General features: G+C 40.4%; 1 long non-coding RNA gene across 1 annotated transcript in view; it reads left to right on the top strand.

Moving 5' to 3' along the window:
- The first annotated feature begins 11,113 nt into the window (after positions 1-11,113).
- The window catches only part of LOC108446132, a 14,066-nt gene continuing 9,622 nt past the window's right edge, over positions 11,114-15,557 (top strand). Inside the window, exon 1 of the long non-coding RNA XR_001861246.1 lies at positions 11,114-11,183. This is a non-coding gene — a long non-coding RNA (uncharacterized LOC108446132). The remainder of the gene's footprint in view (positions 11,184-15,557) is intronic.

The following is a 15,557-nucleotide window of genomic DNA, read 5'->3' as shown; positions in this document are numbered from 1 at the left end:
TTAATTCTATGCACACTTCCATATTCTCCAATTAATGTACTTTCCATATCTATTAATAACATCTCATTTGCTCTCATTAAAATAGATGTAGTTAGCAATGCAGGAACTAGTTGTTGATTAAGTGATTTTAACATTGTCTCAAAACACAGTCCACACAAACACAATACGCAATCCAACTTCTACATGCCAAAGGAAAACCAAAAAGGATTACTGCATAGCTTAGCCTGCAGAAAACTGCAAGTCTCTCAAAGGTTAAAAGTCCTCGAGGTCTTAAAGATCCAAGAAGTTTTGACCACGGCTGGCGCCATATTAGACTGAGTCAGAGGAATTAACCAGGACAGTCCTATCTGGGAAGTAAAATACAGACAGCTTAGAAAGGAGCAACACATGAGAGAAGCAGAGGAAAAGTTTGCCATTAAATGGTGAGCCAGCAAGTCAGTGCTCAGACATTCCACTTTGGGCTGATCCCTTGTCTGTCTTATGGCCACAACTTATTCCTTAGGGACTTTTATCTATCAGTTCAGCATGTCAAGAGAACAAAGTTTAGAGCAGTAAGAACCAGCCATCAAGCCTTGGAACCTTGAGTCCTTCCCAAAAGAAACAAGACCTCTATGTTATTTTAGGATTGCTTTTATAAACAAATGGTTTTGCAATTTTAAACAAATCTCAAAGAGCATACCTTAAAATTTAAAGAGAAAAAAACATAGAAGGAATAACATCTTCATTAGTTCAATCAGTTCTCAAAGTTCTCAAAGGAAGTGACTATGGTAACAAAAATAGAAAAATATTATCTATGAGCATAAATCCCTCTGTCACCAATTCTTTCTCCTGTCACAGTATTTCCAAATCACTGTACATCACCACACCATAATTTCCCTGAAAATTGAGCTATTACCTAAAAGATAAAGGTTTTGAAATTATTTGAAAGCAAGTTGGGAAATAGAAAAATATGTCACCCCTTACTCCTTTTGGAGCAGCACATTAAGAACTGCAATCTACAAAGCATGACAAATGTTATCATTCGCATGTAGGGTTTTTTTGGTATCAACATCCATAATTTTCTTTGCCATAGTATGGTCCCAATTCTATTATTCATATATTACAGCCAAAAATATTAAAGGACAGCCATGGTTCAATGCTAAAGGCTTCTTGAGGTGAAGTAAAGCATTCCAAAATTCACCCTTGAACAGACTGAAATAAGATGCAGACTGTATAAAAGAACAGCTTTTCTATTAGGTCAACTTTACCACTTGCATCCAGCCAAAGGCACCAATTCTTAACAGAGCAAAAGCTATTTCTGCTCCTGCCACATTTTCCCCTTCATTTATTTTGTACTTCTAAACCCTGCACAGAAGTAATTAAAAAATGAACTTTCTTTAATTGCAGCTTTGTCAGCATCTTACTCGGGTGACACCAATATAATGCTTTTGAGAGTTTTTGGTTCAGTGAAAAGGGAATCCAAATGTAGGCATAGCTTACATTTGGGGTAAATTTAAGTAATGATTATTACATAAGGAAAAAACAGAGAACATTGAAGTCCTTTCTCACCAGATTATATTTTACCACAAACATCATATACTATTTCTAGGTGAGAGTGTCATAAGTATTAATGCTTTGAAGTTTTTGATGTTCAAATCTCTTTTTGCAGAAGATAGAAGCTGGCAAATTCAGCTCACATGGATTAAAAACATGAAGATGCCAATATGCAGGTTATTCTCAGAAGCAACACAAAGATAAGCAGAAGCATCAAGGAGAATCTTAACATGACTTGGCTCTTCTACTATCTTCCCTATCAAACAGCTGGGACATACAAAAAACATGATATTAATTAATGTTACATTATTTGTCAACAGATAAACTGAAGTTTTTAGAAGCAAGCATAGAAGCAAGCATAGAAGCAAGCATAGAAGCAAGCCCTTGGGTGTTCCCAACCTCTCCTGTTTAACAGCAGCTTAATGAAAAACCCCAACCAACAAGTTAGCTGGGCAAGACATTTGTTTTCTCAGCAACTCACAAGGATACTTCTACCATTTCGACAGAGGTTGCAAAGTAAAATGTAAGTCTCAAGTCTAAATAATCGCTAGAACAACATGGTCTGATCCTCCCATCATCATGCACATATCCACATCAAAAACTCATCATGTCATAGGTATGCCACTATGTTGGATTTCTGTTGAAGTGATTCTTGCAGGCACCACTTATAATTTAAAGATTCTGGAAACATGCTGCAAACATAGAAAATGCATTCAAGATAGTCAGAGAGCCCTTGCTGTGCTGTGCCACTGTACCGTACTGTTGAAGCAAACTTGTTACATCATCTTAATTGTAGCAACAGATGTATTTGCACAATTGTTTCTGTGTTGCTTCTGTTAATAAAGCAAGATGACAGAAGAAGTAGAATGATGATCATCTTTTCAAAGATTTCCTTTAGTTGAATCACTACTGTTGGCTCTGACTCCCAGCAGAGAGCTGAATGTGGGAAGTGTCCTAGACCGCACTGAAAATATTTAATGCTGCCCCTACAAAACCTCCCTGCAAGCCGTGCTGGATCAATTCTTCCGTTTTGGAGCCATTTTGGAATGATTATAAACCACCTTCCGCTCTTTAAATGAATGCATTGTAGTGTTGTCTGAAGTATTATTTAAAGACGGCATTCTGGCAGTTGTGTTGTCACCGAAAATGACCGAAAGTGGGGTAAACCGAGCTCCTTAGCCCCAGCGCAGCATCGAGAAGCAGGCATCATTAACTGCGGGCCCGGATGCACGGGGGACAGCTCCGCCCAGCGTGCATTCCGATCCTCTGCAAGCACGTTGCTTACATACATTCATCACAGGCATGTGCACCACAATTCCCAGAAATTCATACATATTATAATTGATCTTTACCATAAACCCCTCCCCTGATTCTGCCCCTTTCATGGTCTTGTTTTGGCTGGGGCTGCCTTCCTGAGCCAGATATACTCCCCTCCAAGGTTCCATAATCTCCCTTCTGTCCTTGCTCTTTAAGCAGACCCTGCACACCCTGTTTCTCTGCTAAAAGTACACATACGCAGTAGAACTCCTTGTTCTTAGATTAACCCTTTGGTTTCAATTCCCCCCTTTGAAACTTCTCAAATTCCTTAAGGTCATTTGATATGTTCAACTCGAGTTTTATCTACAGTCACATATATTCCTGCAAGGTTAGGGTCAATCATTTTGCAAACATGACCAATAGCAATGCTGATAATTATTACGATTATGATCACAATTATAATGGTTTCCAGTACCCCAGCCAGCCGTCCTTTCAGGGACCACCCTCCAATTCCTTGAAGAATTTTGCTGAGCCAATTAGTTTCAGAGGCTGTTTGGATAATGTTGCTGTCAGCAACTTGTTCTATTTTGTTGTCTTTGGAGATCTTCTGTTACATTTGGGATGTACACAACAATGTTCTCTATCCAATTTTAAATACCCACAAACCCCTTGTTCTTTGGCAGTAATAGAGCCAAGGCCATTCTGTTCTCTAATGCCATTTTAGTATCTGTTTATAATTTGGAATCCCCTTTCTGTAGCTTTGGATAATCTCTTTACTTATCAAGTTCCTTTGTTATTACATTATTCATTATCATATTGATTATTATATTGAATCTCCATTGACAGATTTATAGGGATAATTCCCCAAGGAATAGGCTCCCTTGCTGAATTGGGGATAGGGAAGCAGGCTGCAATGCTGGACAGATTACACATTTTACCAAACCCTTGGATTAAAGTCAATATTAAATTTTCTTCACCACTTTCACCTAAAGATAAAATGATTCCCATAGCTATAGTCTGTATATTTTGCTGTTCATTTGCAAATGTCTTTGAAATTTTCAGCTGCAGGGGTCCAGTGATTTCCACTGTCCACTCTGAGTTGGGAGCCCTCTTAGTTTGGGTGCAATGTATCCAGGAGTTAATTCCTTTCACTTTCACAGCCATTCTCGTAGTCAACAGAACCAGACAAGGTCCTTCCCAGCACTCCTGACACGGCTCAGATTTCCAGGTCTTGATGGTACATGATCTCTGGGCTGAAATGAATGAACTCAGGTGTCTAGGGTAGGAGGCAAATATTTTCAGTTAATTCAGTAATTTCCCTAATGAAATTTTGTTCTTTTTCCTCATTCCCAATTTGTTCCTTGGACAGAACGCACCCCAATTGCCTCAAAACCCTAAAAGACACTCAGCCATGCATCGACACTCTCTCAGCAAACCAGCCTTCCATCATGGGCATGCCCATGTCAATCCTACGTGCTGGCAAACTCAAATCAACACACAACTCACTCCCATACACACGCACTCCCAGAGCCCAAAAAGAGCTCAGAGCATCTGAGCAAACTCCACCACAAACCACCCAACAGCAACTACCATGAGGAAGCTGTATTTGCTTTTACTTTCATACATAGCAGCCAAATACACCCCAGTGACAGTAGAGATGGGTGCTACAAACAATCCGATGGGTGAGGGTCTTTAAGGGAAATCGGTGTTAATGTCTTTGGAATGGATCCTAATATCTCTACCAACCTCAAGCCCCACAAGTTTGTTGCAGACAGTCTGACTACACTTTGAACTCCTGAATTTTAGGGTAATAGGACAAATGGGTCCCCTGCTAAGTCTATTGCAGAACCCAGACAGCCTGAACTTCTGAACTTTGGAGGAAAATGATGCGTTCGAGGGGGGAATATGTGCTAGGCCGTTTGGGAAGGCTGTACCTTTCTAGTACCTGAGCCAATGGGGCAAGGAAGAAGGCAACATGCAGCTGGGAGTTTAGGATAAAAGGAGGCTGTGTCCTCCGAAACCTTGAGAGAGAAACTCCACGGGGTTATGCCCCAGTCGACTCACTCCCTTTATTCGAACAAAGGTGCAGGACTCTTTGGTCTCTTTTGCGAACAATGGCTTTTCATAGCATGATTTTCTGCACCACAGTTCCATACGGTTATGTGCAAAAGGCATTGCTAAAAGGCATTTTAGTATGCAGTTAGTGTGCAATTATTGCCAGTATTACCTACCTATGTAGGCACATAAGTGTAATGCTGTAGATGCAGTGCTTTTTGTGGTGCCCAGCGCTGCCCCTGTGCCTGAGCCTCTTCCTCCCTGTGGCAGCTGGAGCACCAGAGCCCGTGGGATGCGCTTGGATGAGGGATGTCGAGGCTGCTTGGCTCTGACTGCCAGCCCTCCATGGGGACTGTCCCTGACTCAGCGTGGCAGTGGGCTGAGACGGCTCAGACACCACGGCTTAGGTTCAGTGTTGGGCATTTCCAGGCACACTTGTGTGCAGGTCTCCAATTCGGAGGACACCACGCTGATGCCCCGGCTCTGTGTGCATAATGATTCTGTTCGAAACTTCATCGAACCAGCAGCAATGGGGTATGGACTTAAGCATCTCCAGCACGCAGTCCAGATTGAATGTTAGGAAAAGATTCGTCTGGGAGATGGAGGTCAGTCACTGGAATTGGGTCCCCAGGGAAGTGATCACAGCACCAAGCCTGTCAGAGTTCAACCAGTGTCTAGCCAACACTCTTAGTTACATGGTTTACTTTTAGGTAGTTCTGTGAGGAGGAGTGAGTTGGACTCAATCCTAATGCGTTCCTTCCAACTTAAGATATTCCATGATTCTACCGCTAGCTCAAATCAAAGGTGTTATTCCCCTCTTACAGAAGCAGAGAAAAAACACAATCACAACTCTTCCAGTTCCAGTGCTGGATGTGACTGGTGTCACCATAAATTAGTAGAGAGGACCAGATAAACTAGAGGGTAAATGTTTTTTTGCATGGCTGCCAGGTGTGCATTTGGTCTAGCAAACAAGTTTTTACGTGATAGTCTGTGTGCTGCTGCTCCATGGAGAACACGATAAGAAGGTGAGCAGTAATTGCAAAAGAAATGGTGCCAGAAGCAAACCTGTAGGCAGTGATACAATAGCAGGGCAACAATACATACATATAGTAATATCAAAATCCCCAGCTGCTTGTCACTCCAGGCCTTCTTGTTCTAATCTTAACTTAGGAGAGAAAATCCAAGTTTAAAAGACCTTGTCTTAAGTTCTCAGGCTAGAAAGAGATACAGGGATTTCCTGCTCTAGATTTTCTAATGACGTCACTCACAGAAATGTCATGGCTGGGTGAGGGACTACTCCTGAGTAGTCAAAGTTCATTTAGGACTTTAGTAGGTCAAAAATGCTCAGCATGTTGCACTAGCACTACTCTGTCTGATGATACTGTAGTAAAGCAAGACTGTCCATCCTTTGACTTACATGAATGTTAGTGGCTGGCACCCCTGCGCTGCCTGAATCTCGTTTTTGAAATACATGGGATGCACAGCTGGCATTCATAAAGCAACATGAAAAATGTTTCTTGGTTCTGTGCTTGCAAGTTATCAAACACCCCTAAGTAGCTTGCAATTGAGATTTACTCACTGAGAATCTTCATTGAAATTAAAGCAGGGATTCCCTGAAGCTCCATTTGTTGGATTTAGATCTGTTGCGGGGTGTTGGGCGTGGAGTTTTTTTGGTAGTGGTGGCATTTGTTCTGGTTTGTGGTTTTTTGTTTGCTTTTATTTTTTTAATAGAGGAAAAGAAAGGTGATACCTGCAGTGTCTGTACCAACACACAGAGAATATTAACTTGAGTGTGGGCAAAGTGGGAGAATGTTAGGTGAGGCAGCTAATTTTAAGGGATAAAAACAGGAGATGGGAAATGCAAATGCTTTCTTTTATGGGGAGAACAGGTTTTTTTAACATGTCTGTTGGGCTAAGTACACTTCAAGAAGCTGTAGAAAGAAAAAATAATGCTTGATGAAGTATGTCTGAATATTTTTATTATTTTATTATTATTATTATTTTTGGGTTTTGACTACTATTGCAAAATTAAGATCAGTGAGAATGAAGGAAATGTTCTTCATTTATTCTGGGAGGTGTTAGAAATCTGAGCTTGCAGAAGACAGAAGTCGGATCAATAGAAACATGGAAAAGAATTTGAAGCAACTACTTTTACTTTTAAACTACTTAGTAGTCCTGGAAACAGAGAGAAGGTAGTGAGAGCAGTAGTGGTTTTGAGATTTACAACAGCATCCCTGCACAGAAGGGAGGGGAGTTAGCTGAAGAATGGAACTGCAGGGAGGAAAAAAGAGTCTTTGAGAGGTAGCACCTGTGGAACTTCATCCCTTTCTTATGTGTGCTGTGAGACACGTATTTCTGAAGTCTTGGGCCCTGTGTGGAACTGGATACTGTCTGAAGAAATTTCCCAGTACTCCACCATCTTCAGGTGGAAAGAACCCAGTATTGGTTTGTCTATTCTTCACATGAGGTTTTAACTCACCAAAACAGATTGTTTGCTTTTGCTCTGGAAGCCTGTGGTTTTAATCCCTAATCCTGGGATTAAATTTAAACCTGAAATGTGAGGCTTCTGTTCTTTCCAGTGCTTTTTTCCCCACAAGCTTTTAGCTGTGGATGCAACAGATAATTAGGATTTATTGTTCTTTTAAGTGGGTTGTGACAGCAAGATTTCTTGGATGCTTGAATTTTTATGTTGGGGGTGTTTTTTGTGTGTTGTGTTGTGGGATTTTGGTTGTTATCATTATCTTTATCATTATCATTATCTTTATCATTATCATTATTATTTGTGTGTGTGGTGTGTGCCAGTGACATGAAAAGTTTGTCTTCCAGAATTTTCAAGGAAAACATCCTGACTGTTACCAGAATGAGGATGTGGAGCAGTGATTGCACTGCTATGCAACGATGTAGGAACTAAATGCTACTTTGGTCGTTGTGTTGGCCCAGCATGGCCAACAGGCATGTACAACTTTTTAGAAAGTAAAGTAAACCTTCCAGCTGTCATGGGAAGCAGATCTATGGGTCAGCAGGGCCTTAGCTCAAGTAGTGCTTGCTTTGAGCACATCCTTTTGAAATAAGAGCAAGTTTACCAGTGGATGTATTTTTTTAAACTGAATTTAATTTGATCAGGGGTTTATACACTGCCGTACTGAACATGGTTACTGAATTTCAGTATCTTGCATGAAAATCTATAGCACTTCACAAAATGACCCTGGCTGACTGCAGGAAGAATTCCTTGCAATACAGCTTTTTGTCCAGCCATTGCTGGTCACTCTAACTGAGAGGAAAAAGGTTGGGGGCCAGTCAGGACTAGAAGCTCAGCTTTGCTTGAATAGGATAAAACTGTCTGGATGGTTATTTCTTGTGTACACATTTTCCTCTGTGCTTTCAGCTGCCTCCCAAAGCATACTGATAAAAGCTTTCATAGCTGATAGAAAGTGCACACCCCAAAAAATAGGTACTGGAAAGCACACATCCCAAAACCAGGTGCTCAAAGAAAAAGAGAAAAATTGGCAATAGGATGTGCTCTGTTTGCTCATGCTGCTGGAAGCTGGGAACACGTTACAGTCAGCAGCTCACATTTCCTATTTTTTGCTCTAGGAGACAGGTATGACTCCAATTGCCATGCCAGGATTTGCATTGCAGTAAACCCTTGTCATTTACACCTGTGCAGGTTTGCTCACATCTCTTGTTCAGGTCCAGCATGCCAACTCTCATCTCTCCTCTCACACACTCACCCCCTGCTATAATTAGCTAAGCAGCTACAGGGTTTTCTGATCCTAAATGTTCATTTGATCCCTGTCAGCACAAATGCAATAATTTAGACTGACTGCATGCAGCTCCACAACTGGAATGAATAGTCCTTCCTGCACTTATAAGGAAAAACAACATAGGGGGGAGCAGGAGGCCCCCAGCTAATGAAAAGTACATAATAAGCCTAAACTGACCTTCCTTCTAACAGATTAGAGTATCATTTGGAGAAATGAGGAGCTCATGTTCTTGCTGCGATCTAGGCATCTTTTCTTTTTTAATTTATACATTTGTTCTTTACAAGCTTTCCAATTCTAAGTAGCAAAATTTGGGGGATTCCTTTTTTGATATCCAAATTTTACAAAGTTGAGACCAAGAACTAATCACCATATTTAAAAGGAAGTAAGTTTGAACTTTGCCTGTCTGCTCTGGGACCTAAGGACATATCCTCTGCAAGATCTGAAACATGTGCCATCCAGTAAAATTACATGGGGAGCAGGTGAAACAGGGAGACTTTACATTTAATGTTTGTATCAAACCAGTTGCTACCATTTCTTTGCAAAAAGATGTTATTTTTAGTTTTTAAAAAGAAGTCAAGCAAACAAAACTCCTGCATGGTGGCAAATGGATTGTGACCAGTTGCAAAGTAGTGGACAGCTTTCTTTGCCTTCTAATGGTATTCAAAGGATCAGTCAGTGATGGGCAATTTCCAGGCAGAATTTTTCTGTGGTGAAGTTTAGTAGAAAGGGTCAAATTTTCCTAAACTGATTGGAGTTATGTCTTGGAGATGTGTTTCTCTCCTCAAAGACTTCGGTAGAGGACTGAGACACATATATTTTCCTCTATTATCAGCATTTTTCTGTGAAACTGTAAATACATGGTTGTTTTCTGGAGATGTGTTGAATTAATTACTCACCTAGTCTTGTAGAGCACCACGGAATGTCTTTAAGACAATAATAATAATAAAATCATGGGTGGGCAATAGCAGCAATTAAGAACTTTCTTCTTTCCAATCTTCCCTTCAGTGTGGATAATTGTGATAAAAATGAATGAAATGAATAGTGGATCCTGCACTTTGTCTTAGAAACTGGCTTTTCCTCTCATATTTGACGCAGCATTTATTTAAACTTTTCTTGAAAGTTATCACTGAAGTGAAGTCTTCCATAGTAATTTGGGATAGCAGTAATTTGGGGTAACAGTCTAGTCTGTGCCCTGTCCTTAAGACAGTAGGTATTGACAGTTGATAAATTCCCCAACATTTCCTTCCCTCTTATCCCATACTGGTGCTTTCTCCTAATTAAAATAGTATGCTTATTCCTTGAAGTGCAGGTACCCTGTCTAATGCATTTCTAGGGAACAATGTTAATAATATTATAAGACTTTTAATTATAATTATCATTTGTATAGGTATAAAAGTAAATTGGAAAAGCATGAGTGAAAAAATTCTCAGTTAAGTACCAGCCTAGAAATTCCAGTAGAGTGTGCTGTAGGTTATCTGCTTAAAGACATTAGACAGTGAGGGAGTGGAAGCAGTGTTGGAAAGGCAGGTGAGTGTTTCCCTGTGGTCCAAAATGTGAAGTTCAGATAGTGAGGCAGAGCCTGCATACACGCCTCAAAAATTTCTCAGAGATTATTTTTAATTGCTAAATTTGGTGGTGCTAGAATCACGTTATTTATTTGAAGTTGTAACATTTTATTATTCAGTCTGAAGTAATAAAATAGATTGATGCCAGCAAGTCATTTACACTTAACTTCTTTATCCAAGGTTACCCTGTTCAGAAAACTAAATTGCTGAAGTAGATACTGAGAGGAAGGAAGAGCCTCTTTCACTTCAGTTACTTTATTGAGTCTTTCTGGCTTGTGTTAGTGATTGATTTGAATGGAGTGAATTTAATTTATTTTAGATGGAAAAATTTTCTGTCATTAACATCAAAATACTCTTAATACAGTCAGAGTACCATGAAATACTTCACTTTCACAAAGATTGATCCATATTTGTCCACTGCCTTCCTAATAGCCAACAGTGGTCATTCTTGCATGCACTACATCAAACAGTCTTTATGCAGAAGTCTTTCAGGTCTTCTGAACTTTGTTTGGTTTTGGGTCTGTTATCTTTCCCTTTTGTCCCAAAGCACAAAAGGTGAAAAGAAAATAGCATGAGGCTTTCTAGAGAGAACTCATGGGGAAGGCTCAAGTTAACAAACTTCCTTTAAAATCAGGAAGCTGTAGTACAACCCCAAAATACGCACACGCATCCTCACACCAAAGAAGAAAGCAAATATATGTTCTTTTAAGTGCACTATTGAAAGAAGTCCCCTATGCTTTATGAGCAGCCAGAAGGTGCTGCTGAAAAGGCATCAGCTGATTAACTAGCATTCAGGTTGGTTGCATTCCAGCATGTCCTACAGTCTCTCAGTTGCTTAGTCAGATGGCAGTCTATTTTTACAGACTTGCTGATGGGTTGCCAAATGGGATAAAGGGACTCATCTGACTGACAGGAAAGCTTAAATTTTTCCAAGCCTGTCAGGAAAGCAGTCTTGTAATAAGGGGAAAGCTTGCAATATGCCATTTGCCAAAGACAGGACTGACAGGAGGTAAGACTATTAAATAAATGGATCAGCTTTCTTTACTCAGAAGCTGTGCGGGAATGATGGACCATCTGCTCTCTTGACTGTCCTTAAAGGTTAAATGAAAACTGAAGAGAAGTTTGGCCAGGTTTTCTCCTTTATTCTTGCTAATGAGGCCTTGTGCTGCTAGATCAGCATGCAGTTTTAATATAAGACAATGGTTACTACTTATGCCACTTGAGAGACCCTGACACTGTGGTTAGTGAGACATGAGGTGAACAGTGTAAATGCAGAGAATTTTCTGCATGTCATTTGGAGGAGAGGTAATATATGTTTAATAGATGGTATGATCTTTCGTGAATCTTTATTTGTCCTGCACAGTTACTGCAACCCTAGGGTATATCACCATGTCCCGCAGCTGTAGGGAGGAGGAGAGAAGATCCAGCAGGCAGGAGTTGTGCAGCAAGATTGATTTATTTAATTATTTTACAAACTCTTTTATAGACTTTTTTCTTCATAGTCTAATTGGACAAAGGATCAGCCACCCCTTGGGGGTGATTGGCTAAAATCCTAAAACATCCATTGTCAAAATATTTTTCTACTATACCATAAACAAGACTTTTCAGGGCTGCAGGTGTTTGGTTGTTTACATAACTCTGCTACCTCTTCTGTGAGAGAGAAAAGTCTCTCATGGGCTTAGAAAACAGCAAGAAAATCCTTGCTAGCAGCATTTTTGTATCCACACTGCACCATTAGGTTTTGAGGTGTCTCTCTGCTTTGCTCTTCTTTTTGCTGTTGGCCAGATTTAATGGCTTTTGCTGGGGTTTAGTTTTGCTCTTTTACTATGATTCATTTGTACAGCTTATGTGTGAACCTTCCTCAAGTGCTTGAGGACCTCTTCAGCACCCAAATGGGGCACTAACATTATCCTTGTCTAATTATTGGAAGAGAACAATTAATAGATTGGGGAAAGGTATACAGATCAGTATTGTTTGGCCTACCATTAATCTGAGCAAGTAGAGTGCTTCTCTTGGTTCTATTGAAGCGGAAGCAGGTGCTTCAGACTTCCAGATATTTAGCAACTTAGTAGCTTGCCTAGATTAACATAGATAGCCTGTGACAGCTATGAGTACGTCTCAGAGCAGAGAAAATTGACCATGATTCTGTAAACTAAATGTACAAGGCCGGACGTAATTTCAGAATATGAGAATGGTGAGTTTAGAGCTATATAAAAAACTAGAAATGGGATACTCTTCTCTGTGTTATTAAAAAGAAGTTAAATTTCCTTTCCTTAGTTTTCTAAGTTTGGATTAGAGGGATTTTTTAAGTTAGCAGCACAAATTGGATACATCTGTTGGGTAGGTTTCCTGCTGGGAAAGCATGTCTGGGGGGTTGGGGTGGGAAATCACTCCAATCACCCCAGTCATTAAAAGTGTTTCGAAAAGGAAGACAAGGAAATCTCCACAGACGGTTGTGGACAAGAATTTTCTATTGGAGATCGTACAGACAGTGGGACAACAAAGGGTAGTGGCACAAAATGGGATGGGATGGCAGTACAGTGAAGCAGTAAAGTGGAAGAGGAGGTGAGTATGTTTCTGGAGACAGAGGATGAGTCCTGGTAGAGCTCCCAAGGTTAGCAGGATGTCTGATCAGTGAAGGAAGTGTAACTGAAGCTACTAGTTAGGGTAACTGTCTAAATAGTACTACACTGAATAGCTCTGAGGAAATATAGTGAATATAGAAAGGCCAGTGGTGATGGGGCTGAGAGAAAAGAATACCAGACTGATGAGAGAGATCAGATTCTGTAGGAATTGCAAAGAAAGAAATAGCAGGTACGGGCTGGAGATGAGACACACAAAAAAATGCTGTGGTCAGTGTCACAAGTGTGATATCCCTACAGAAGAAGAATCCAAGATTATTTTTGACCTTGTTGTCTTTACAACCATTACAGAATGTCTGGGGAAAAAAAGAATGTGAAAGTCAGGTCAGAATCCAGGAGCTGATAAAAGATGAATCAAAACCTATTTCCTTTGTGAAATTCACATTGGAGTTGTGTAAGTAGGCAGAGTTTTTGAGGGAAAAAGCCCCCTTAGGATCTAACAGAATTAGGAATGTGAGTCCTTGAGAAAATCTCCAGCAGAATGTCTGTGTGAGTGTATTAACTTTCAAGAGCTTTGTTCCCTTTGGTGCTGGTTTCCACCTTTGTTTCAGAGAACAGGACAGTGCTGCCTGGGATAGCTCTGTGTGTACAAAGTTATGCTTTTTTATGTGTATTACACAGATATCCTGATCTTTATGCTAAGTAAACCCAGTCTCACGTAAGTGTTTCTGTACCCTGAGACTCATCTATATCATGGTAGTCATGTATAGAATGTAAAGCAGGATTGCCAAAAGAGGATGAGGTGATGGCTGAAGCAGTATGTTAGTTTTGTGTGGTAAGTTCCATCGGGGGTGCAGATGAGGACAAGGATGAAGTCCACATACACACTCATGCCAAAAGGTATTGCTGTCAGATGCCTTCAAGAGTGGACATCACATTTCTCTCTTGGAAGTTAAGCTAAGATGTCCCATTTTAGAAAGCTGGGGGGAAGAGTATTTGGGTTTGAGAACTCCAAGTGGAAGTGAGTCCGGAATATGAGCAACCCCTCCAGAACCACTGTGTGCTTAAATGCCTGAGTACTTCTCATTTGTTGTCCAGTTCTTCTAAGCTCATTGTCAGGTCACAGGATCTTGTTAAATGTCTTTGTATGCAAGATGAAGATGCCTCCAGTTTCAGACAGCTTCTCTTATTATCTCTTCCAGGTCAATAGATACATAGACACAAGGCAGATACATTTTAGTCCTTTTCAATTACTAGCTCATGATTTTGAATTTAGGGCATAGCAATATGATCAAGGAAAGGCAACTGGATATAAGGGGACACAAAATATTGTTTAAAGTTGAGACACCTGAAATAGAACGTGAGAAAATCAGCTGCCATTCAGTGTACAACGCTCATTCAAATACCACTTTATGACAGGAGAAAATGAAAGATTATATTCATACTATAAGAAATTCAGCTAAGAAGTGGGAGAAGCTGAGAAAATTAAAGGAGCAAAAAATCAGAAATTAAAAAAGATAGTGGGGTGGGGAAAATGACAAGAAATAGATAATATAGTCTCAGCACATACCCCTTTTTTCTCTGAGTGTATTCTGGTACATCTAATAGCATTGAAGTCTGCTGCAGTAGCTGTGTGTCATTTAATAAAAAATCTGCATTTGATATTTTATTTTACTTATTTATTTATTCCCCCTTCCCACTTGGAGACTGAGCTAAAAGAGTTAACAAGACATAGTAGGGTAGTTCCACAGGCTGAGTCTTGCTCTGAGAGTGAGGAAGCTTGCTGATTACAAAGTTAGAGGTAGTTTTCCTTGTGTATTACTGCAAATGTAAATCCAGTGACTAGCACGTAGGCCTGAACTCTGGGTTTAAGCTTGTCCAAAAGAATGTTACTGCATCCAAGGTTATGATGATGTATGCTCCAGCATGGACCACAAGGCTTCTTAAGAGTTTACAACGTTGCCTTTGCAACGTGCAGATGCACCAATGATGAATTCTCAGTGGATTTTCAGAGCATTTCTCTGGCTTTTGGAAGGCATGGTGCCAGAGGAGCTGGACATTGTGGGAAGACACAATTTGTAGTTTAGACTGCCTGTTTTGTGAATTGGACAGCTTACCAAACCTCTTGGGATCTTTGCCCTGGTTTTACTCAGCATGCAATAAGACACCTGATTTGCCTTGCAAGTGCCACAGCACGCTGGTTTGAGCTGCTTTTGTGGGGATGACAGCGAATCCCCGGTACATCCTGTCCTTCTGGTTTACCTTTTGTGCAGAAGCTTGTGCTGATGTTCTGCGGTCCATTTCAAAGCAGACTTTGTCCCTTTATCTCTTTTCTAGGACTCCATCTAGTTTCAGCCAGCTTGTGATTGTATTTAAACATGTGTCAAATGGTTGCTTTTGTGGTTCTGGTTTTGTGGTTGTCTTGTTTTTCTCCTAGAAAACTTGCTAGAGCAGTGCACCAGCTGACAGAGAGCCTTAAAGAAGCTTTTTGTTTTGATGAGAGACAGGAAACTTCTCAGGACTATCTGAAAGCAAGGCTCAAATTAAGCACTCTTGCCTTCTGTCTGCACCACACATACACAGAAGAAGGACAAAGGCTGTTGATTGAAATCTTAAATGCATAAGTGCCAAGAAAATCCTAAACTGGGTTCTTTCTAGCAGGCCATGCAGATATGGCAGGCATCTGGGCCTGTGCACTTTCTGGTCCCTGAAATTCTTGAGTAACTCTTCATGCACTGCATTTCATTTTCAGAAGAAGCTTTGCACATTCATTTGCCCAGGAATTCCACTGTGGTTCAGCA

This window comes from Corvus brachyrhynchos, unplaced genomic scaffold, assembly GCF_000691975.1.
Source record: "Corvus brachyrhynchos isolate BGI_N302 unplaced genomic scaffold, ASM69197v1 scaffold3, whole genome shotgun sequence".
Classification (NCBI taxonomy): domain Eukaryota; kingdom Metazoa; phylum Chordata; class Aves; order Passeriformes; family Corvidae; genus Corvus; species Corvus brachyrhynchos.
This window is presented reverse-complemented; position numbering and strand designations above follow the sequence as displayed.